Consider the following 10,218-nt stretch of genomic DNA (forward strand, 5'->3'; position numbering starts at 1 on the left):
TTTCAACAACAAACTCAACAATGAAAAACACTAAAAAATTCTACAACAAACTCAACATTGACAATCACCAACAAATTCAACAACAACCTCAACAATGAAAAACATCAAAACATTCAACAACAAACTCAACATTCAAAAACAACAACAAATTCAACAAAAAACTCAACAATGAAAAACACCAAATAATTGAACAACAACGTCAACTTTGAAAAACACCAAAAAATTCAACAACCTTAACATTGAGAAACACCAACAAATTCAACTGCAACCTCAACTTTGAAAAATACAAACAGATTCAAAAAAAAAACATTGAATACACCGATAAATTCAACTACAACCTCAATATTGAAAATCACCAAAAAATTCAACAACAACATCAACAATTGAAAAACACCAAAATATTCAACAACAACCTCAACTTTGAAAAACACCGACAAATTCAAAAACCTCAACATGGAAAAACACCAGCACATTCAACTACAACCTCAATATTGAAAATCACCACCAAATTCAACAACAACCTCAACAATGAAAAACACCAACAAATTCATCAACAACCTCAACATTGAAAAACACCAACAAATTCAACTGCAACCTCAACTTTGAAAAATACAAAAAAGTTTAGAAATATCATTGACCACGCCAATAAATTCAAGAAGAACCTCAATATTGAAAATCACCAATAAATTCAACAACAACCTCAACAATGAAAAACGTCAAAAAATTCAACAACAACAACCTCAACAATGAAAAACACCAATAAATTCAACAACAACCACAACATTCAAAAACACCAACAAATTCAACAACAACCTCAGCAATGAAAAACAGCAAACAATTCAACAACAACGACCTCAACAATGAAAAATACCAAAAAATTCATCAACAACCTCAGCAATGAAAAACAGCAAAACATTCAACAACAACGACCACAACAATGAAAAATACCCAAAAAATCAACAACAACCACAACATTGAAAAACTCCAACAATTTCAACAACAACCTCAACAATGAAAAACACCAAAAAACTATACAACAAACTCAATATTGACAATCATCAACAAATTCAACAACAACCTCAGCAATGAAAAACATCAAAACATTCAACAACAATCTCAACATTCAAAAACAACAACAAATTCAACAAAAAACTCAACAATGAAAAACACCAAATAATTCAACAACAACCTCAACTTTGAAAAACACCAAAAAATTCAACAACCTCAACATTGAGAAACACCAACAAATTCAACTGCAACCTCAACTTTGAAAAATACAAACAGATCCAAAACAAAAACATTGAATACACCCATCAATTCAACTACAACCTCAATATTGAAAATCACCAAAAAAGTCAACAACAACATCAACATTGAAAAACACCAAAATATTCAACAACAACCTCAACTTTGAAAAACACCAACAAATTCAAAAACCTCAACAATGAAAAACACCAAAAAATTCATCAACAACCTCAACATTCAAAAACACCAACAAATTCAACAAAAACCTCAAGAATGAAAAACACCAACAAATTCAACTACAACCTGAATATTGAAAATGACCACCAAATTCATCAACAACCTCAACATTCAAAAACACCAACAAATTCAACAAAAACCTCAAGAATGAAAAACACCAAAAAATTCAACAACAACCTCAACATTGAAAAACACCAACAAATTCAACAAAAACCTCAACATTCAAAAACACCAACAAATTCAACAAAAACCTCAACTTTGAAAAACACCAACAAATTCAACAACCTCAACTTTGAAAATCACCAACAAATTAAACAACAACCTCCACAATGAAAAACATCATAAAATTGAACAACAACCTCTACATTGAGAAGCAGCAACAAATTCAACAGCAACCTCAACTTTGAAAAACATCAAACAGTTCAACAACAACAACATCAACAATGAAAAACAAAAACAATTCAAAAACCTCAACATGGAAAAACACCAAAAAATTCAATTACAACCTCAATATTGAAAATCACAAACAAATTCAACAACGACCTTTACAACGAAAAACACCAACAATTTCAACAAAAACCTCAACAATGAAAAACACCAAAGAATTCATCAACAACCTCAACAATGAAAAACACCAAAAAATTCATCAACAACCTCAACATTCAAAAACACCAACAAATTCAACAAAAACCTCAACAATGAAAAACACCAAAAAATTCACCAACATCCACAACATGAGAAACACCAACAAATTCAACAACTATCTCAACATTCAAAAATACCGACAAATTCAACAAAAACCTCAACATTGAAAAACACCAAAAAATTCAACAACAACCTCAACTTTGAAAAACACCAACAAATTCAACAACCTCAACATTGAAAAACACCAACAAATTCAACTGCAACCTCAACTTTGAAAAATACAAAAAAGTTCAAAAATATAATTGATCACGCCAATAAATTCAAGAAGAACCTCAATATTGAAAATCACCAATAAATTCAACAACAACCTCAACAATGAAAAACGTCAAAAAATTCAACAACAACAACCTCAACAATGAAAAACACCAATAAATTCAACAACAACCACAACATTCAAAAACACCAACAAATACAACAACAACCTCAGCAATGAAAAGCTGCAAACAATTCAACAACAACGACCTCAACAATGAAAAATACCAAAAAATTCAACAACAACCACAACATTGAAAAATTCCAACAACTTCAACAACAAACTCAACAATGGAAAACACCAAAAAATTCTACAACAAACTCAACAATGAAAAACACCAACAAATTCAACAAAAACCTCAACAATGAAAAACACCAACAAATTCATCAACAACCTCAACATTCAAAAACACCAACAAATTCAACAAAAACCTCAAGAATGAAAAACACCAAAAAATTCACCAACAACCTCAACATTGAAAAACACCAACAAATTCAACAACCTCAACATTGAAAAAGACCAACAAATTCAACAACCTCAACATTGAAAAAGACCAACAAATTCAACTGCAACCACAACTTTGAAAAATACAAAATAGATCAAGAAAAACCATTGATAACACCAATAAATTCAACAACCTCAACATTCAAAATCACCAACAGATTCAACAACAACCTCAGCAATGAAAAGCGTCAAAAAATTCAACATGAACCTCAACTTTGAAAAACAACAAAAAATTCAACAACCTCAACTTGGAGAAACAGCAACAAATTCAACTGCAACCTCAAATTTGAAAAATACAAAAAGATTCAAAAAAATACATTGAATACACCCATAAATTCAACAACAACCTCAACATTGAAAATCACCAAAAAATTCAACAACCTCAACATTGAAAAACACCAAATTATACAACAACAACCTCAACTTTGAAAAACAGCAACAAATGCAAAAACCTCAACATGGAAAAACAACAACAAATTCAACTACAACCTCAATATTGAAAATCACCAAATATTCAACAACAACCTCAACAATGAAAAACACGAACAAATTCAACAAAAACCACAACAATGAAAAACACCAAAAAATTCAACAACAACCTCAATGTTGAAAAACACCAGCAGATTTAACAACCTCAACATTCAATTACACCAACAAATTCAACAACAAACTCGGCTTTGAAAAACACCAACAAATTCAACAACCTCAACGTTCAATTACACCAACAAATTCAACAACAAACTCAACTTTTAAAAATACAAAAAGGTTCAACAAAGTAAAAATTGATAACACCAACAATTTCAACAACAACCTCAATATTGAAAATCACCAACAAATTTTACAACAACCTCAACAATGAAAAACACCAAAAAATTCAACAACAACCTCAACATTCAAAAACACCAAAAAATTCAACAAAAACCTCAACAATGAAAAACACCAAAAATTCAACAACTACCTCAACTTTGAAAAACGCCAACAATTTCAACAACCTCAACATTGAAAAACACCAACAAATTCAACTGCAACCTCAACTTTGAAAAATACAAAAAAGATCAAAAAAACCATTAATAACACCAATAACTTCAACAACCTCAACATTGAAAATCACCAACAAATTCAACAACAACCTCAGCAATGAAAAACATCAAAAAATTCAACAATAACCTCAACTTTGAAAAACAACAAAAAATTCAAAAACCTCAACATGGAAAAACACCAACAAATTCAACTACAACCTCAATAATGTTAATCACCAACAAATTCAACAACAACCTCAACAATGAAAAACACCAACAAATTCAACAAATACCTCAACAATGAAAAACACCAAAAAATACCACAAGAACCTCAATTTTGAAAAACACCAACAGATTTAACAACCTCAACATTCAAATACACCAACAAATTCAACATCAAACTCAGCTTTGAAAAACACTCACAAATTCAACAACTCAACATAGAAAAACACCAACAAATTCAACAACAACCTCAACTTTTAAAAATACAAAAAGGTTCAACAAAATAAAAATTGTTAACACCGACAAATTCAACAACAACCTCAACTTTTAAAAATACAAAAAGGTTCAATAAAATAAAAATTGATAACACCAACAAATTCAACAACAACCTCAATATTGAAAATCACCAACAAATTTAACAACAACCACAACAATGAAAAACACCAAAAAATTCAACAACAACGTCAACATTCAAAAACACCAACAAATACAAAAACAACCTCAACAATGAATAACACCAAAACATTCATCAACAATCTCAACATTCAAAAACACCAACAAATTCAACAAAAACCTCAACAATTAATAACACCAAAAAATTCAACAACAACGACAACTTTGAAAAACACCAACAAATTCAACAACCTCAACTTTGAAAATCACCAAAAAAATTCAACAACAACCTCCACAATGAAAAACATCATAAAATTTAACAAAAACCTATACATTGAGAAGCAGCAACAAATTCAACTGCAACCTCAACTTTGAAAAACATCAAACAGTTCAACAACAACAACATCAACAATGAAAATCACAAAAAATTCAAAAACCTCAACATGGAAAAACACCAAAAAATTCAATTACAACCTCAATATTGAAAATCACAAGCAAATTCAACAACGACTTTTACAATGAAAAACACCATCAATTTCAAAAAAAACCTCAACAATGAAAAACACCAAAGAATTCATCAACAACCTCAACATTGAAAAACACCAAAAAATTCATGAACAACCTCAACATTCAAAAACACCAACAAATTCAACAAAAACCTCAACAATGAAAAACACCAAAAAATTCACCAACAACCACAACATTGAGAAACACCAACAAATTCAACAACAATCTCAACATTCAAAAATACCAACAAATTCAACAAAAACCTCAGTATTGAAAAATACAAAAAAATTCAACAACAACCTCAACTTTGAAAAACACCAACTAATTCAACAACCTCAACATTGAAAAACACCAACAAATTCAACTGCAACCTCAACTTTGAAAAATACAAAAAAGTTCAAAAATATAATTGATCACGCCAATAAATTCAAGAAGAACCTCAATATTGAATATCACCAATAAATTCAACAACAACCTCAACAATGAAAAACGTCAAAAAATTCAACAACAACAACCTCAATAATGAAAAACACCAATAAATTCAACAACAACCACAACATTCAAAAACACCAACAAATTCAACAACAACCTCAGCAATGAAAAACAGCAAAAAATTCAACAACAACAACAACATTGAAAAATTCCAACAATTTCAACAACAAACTCAACAATGAAAAACACTAAAAAATTCTTCAACAAACTCAACATTGACAATCACCAACAAATTCAACAACAACCTCAACAATGAAAAACATCAAAACATTCAACAACAACCTCAACATTCAAAAACAACAACAAATTCAACAAAAAAACTCAACAATGAAAAATACCAAATAATTGAACAACAACGTCAACTTTGAAAAACACCAAAAAATTCAACAACCTTAACATTGAGAAACACCAACAAATTCAACTGCAACCTCAACTTTGAAAAATACAAACAGATTCAAAAAAAAAACATTGAATACACCGATAAATTCAACTACAACCTCAATATTGAAAATCACCAAAAAATTCAACAACAACATCAACAATTGAAAAACACCAAAATATTCAACAACAACCTCAACTTTGAAAAACACCGACAAATTCAAAAACCTCAACATGGAAAAACACCAGCACATTCAACTACAACCTCAATATTGAAAATCACCACCAAATTCAACAACAACCTCAACAATGAAAAACACCAACAAATTCATCAACAACCTCAACATTGAAAAACACCAACAAATTCAACTGCAACCTCAACTTTGAAAAATACAAAAAAGTTTAGAAATATCATTGACCACGCCAATAAATTCAAGAAGAACCTCAATATTGAAAATCACCAATAAATTCAACAACAACCTCAACAATGAAAAACGTCAAAAAATTCAACAACAACAACCTCAACAATGAAAAACACCAATAAATTCAACAACAACCACAACATTCAAAAACACCAACAAATTCAACAACAACCTCAGCAATGAAAAACAGCAAACAATTCAACAACAACGACCTCAACAATGAAAAATACCAAAAAATTCATCAACAACCTCAGCAATGAAAAACAGCAAAACATTCAACAACAACGACCACAACAATGAAAAATACCCAAAAAATCAACAACAACCACAACATTGAAAAACTCCAACAATTTCAACAACAACCTCAACAATGAAAAACACCAAAAAACTATACAACAAACTCAATATTGACAATCATCAACAAATTCAACAACAACCTCAGCAATGAAAAACATCAAAACATTCAACAACAATCTCAACATTCAAAAACAACAACAAATTCAACAAAAAACTCAACAATGAAAAACACCAAATAATTCAACAACAACCTCAACTTTGAAAAACACCAAAAAATTCAACAACCTCAACATTGAGAAACACCAACAAATTCAACTGCAACCTCAACTTTGAAAAATACAAACAGATCCAAAACAAAAACATTGAATACACCCATCAATTCAACTACAACCTCAATATTGAAAATCACCAAAAAAGTCAACAACAACATCAACATTGAAAAACACCAAAATATTCAACAACAACCTCAACTTTGAAAAACACCAACAAATTCAAAAACCTCAACAATGAAAAACACCAAAAAATTCATCAACAACCTCAACATGCAAAAACACCAACAAATTCAACAAAAACCTCAAGAATGAAAAACACCAACAAATTCAACTACAACCTGAATATTGAAAATGACCACCAAATTCAACAACAACCTCAACAATGAAAAACACCAACAAATTCAACAAAAACCTAAACAATGAAAAACACCAAAAAATTCATCAACAACCTCAACATTCAAAAACACCAACAAATTCAACAAAAACCTCAAGAATGAAAAACACCAAAAAATTCAACAACAACCTCAACATTGAAAAACACCAACAAATTCAACAAAAACCTCAACATTCAAAAACACCAACAAAATCAACAAAAACCTCAACTTTGAAAAACACCAACAAATTCAACAGCCTCAAGTTTGAAAAACACCATCAAATTAAACAACAACCTCCACAATGAAAAACATCATAAAATTGAACAACAACCTCTACATTGAGAAGCAGCAACAAATTCAACTGCAACCTCAACTTTGAAAAACATCAAACAGTTCAACAACAACAACATCAACAATGAAAAACACAAACAATTCAAAAACCTCAACATGGAAAAACACCAAAAAATTCAATTACAACCTCAATATTGAAAATCACAAACAAATTCAACAACGACCTTTACAACGAAAAACACCAACAATTTCAACAAAAACCTCAACAATGAAAAACACCAAAGAATTCATCAACAACCTCAACAATGAAAAACACCAAAAAATTCATCAACAACCTCAACATTCAAAAACACCAACAAATTCAACAAAAACCTCAACAATGAAAAACACCAAAAAATTCACCAACAACCACAACATTGAGAAACACCAACAAATTCAACAACAATCTCAACATTCAAAAATACCGACAAATTCAACAAAAACCTCAGTATTGAAAAACACAAAAAAATTCAACAACAACCTCAACTTTGAAAAACACCAACTAATTCAACAACCTCAACATTGAAAAACACCAACAAATTCAACTGCAACCTCAACTTTGAAAAATACAAAAAAGTTCAAAAAAATCATTGATCACGCCAATAAATTCAAGAAGAACCTCAATATTGAAAATCACCAATAAATTCAACAACAACCTCAACAATGAAAAACGTCAAAAAATTCAACAACAACAACCTCAATAATGAAAAACACCAATAAATTCAACAACAACCACAACATTCAAAAACACCAACAAATTCAACAACAACCTCAGCAATGAAAAACAGCAAACAATTCAACAACAACGACCTGAACAATGAAAAATACCAAAAAATTCATCAACAACCTCAGCAATGAAAAACAGCAAAAAATTCAACAACAACAACAACATTGAAAAATTCCAACAATTTCAACAACAAACTCAACAATGAAAAACACTAAAAAATTCTACAACAAACTCAACATTGACAATCACCAACAAATTCAACAACAACCTCAACAATGAAAAACATCAAAACATTCAACAACAACCTCAACATTCAAAAACAACAACAAATTCAACAAAAAACTCAACAATGAAAAACACAAAATAATTGAACAACAACGTCAACTTTGAAAAACACCAAAAAATTCAACAACCTTAACATTGAGAAACACCAACAAATTCAACTGCAACCTCAACTTTGAAAAATACAAACAGATTCAAAAAAAAAACATTGAATACACCGATAAATTCAACTACAACCTCAATATTGAAAATCACCAAAAAATTCAACAACAACATCAACAATTGAAAAACACCAAAATATTCAACAACAACCTCAACTTTGAAAAACACCAACAAATTCAAAAACCTCAACATGGAAAAACACCAGCAGATTCAACTACAACCTCAATATTGAAAATCACCAACAAATTCAACAACAACCTCAACAATGAAAAACACCAACAAATTCATCAACAACCTCAACATTGAAAAACACCAACAAATTCAACTGCAACCTCAACTTTGAAAAATACAAAAAAGTTTAGAAATATCATTCACCACGCCAATAAATTCAAGAAGAATCTCAATATTGAAAATCACCAATAAATTCAACAACAACCTCAACAATGAAAAACGTCAAAAAATTCAACAACAACAACCTCAACAATGAAAAACACCAATAAATTCAACAACAACCACAACATTCAAAAACACCAACAAATTCAACAACAACCTCAGCAATGAAAAACAGCAAACAATTCAACAACAACGACCTCAACAATGAAAAATACCAAAAAATTCATCAACAACCTCAGCAATGAAAAACAGCAAAACATTCAACAACAACGACCACAACAATGAAAAATACCCAAAAAATCAACAACAACCACAACATTGAAAAACTCCAACAATTTCAACAACAACCTCAACAATGAAAAACACCAAAAAACTATACAACAAACTCAATATTGACAATCATCAACAAATTCAACAACAACCTCAGCAATGAAAAACATCAAAACATTCAACAACAATCTCAACATTCAAAAACAACAACAAATTCAACAAAAAACTCAACAATGAAAAACACCAAATAATTCAACAACAACCTCAACTTTGAAAAACACCAAAAAATTCAACAACCTCAACATTGAGAAACACCAACAAATTCAACTGCAACCTCAACTTTGAAAAATACAAACAGATCCAAAACAAAAACATTGAATACATCCATCAATTCAACTACAACCTCAATATTGAAAATCACCAAAAAATTCAACAACAACATCAACATTGAAAAACACCAAAATATTCAACAACAACCTCAACTTTGAAAAACACCAACAAATTCAAAAACCTCAACATGGAAAAACACCAGCAGATTCAACTACAACCTCAATATTGAAAATCACCAACAAATTCAACAACAACCTCAACAATGAAAAACACCAACAAATTCATCAACAACCTCAACATTGAAAAACACCAACAAATTCAACTGCAACCTCAACTTTGAAAAATACAAAAAAGTTTAGAAATATCATTCACCACGCCAATAAATTCAAGAAGAATCTCAATAT

This window comes from Cetorhinus maximus, unplaced genomic scaffold (assembly GCF_964194155.1).
Source record: "Cetorhinus maximus unplaced genomic scaffold, sCetMax3.hap1.1 HAP1_SCAFFOLD_110, whole genome shotgun sequence".
Classification (NCBI taxonomy): domain Eukaryota; kingdom Metazoa; phylum Chordata; class Chondrichthyes; order Lamniformes; family Cetorhinidae; genus Cetorhinus; species Cetorhinus maximus.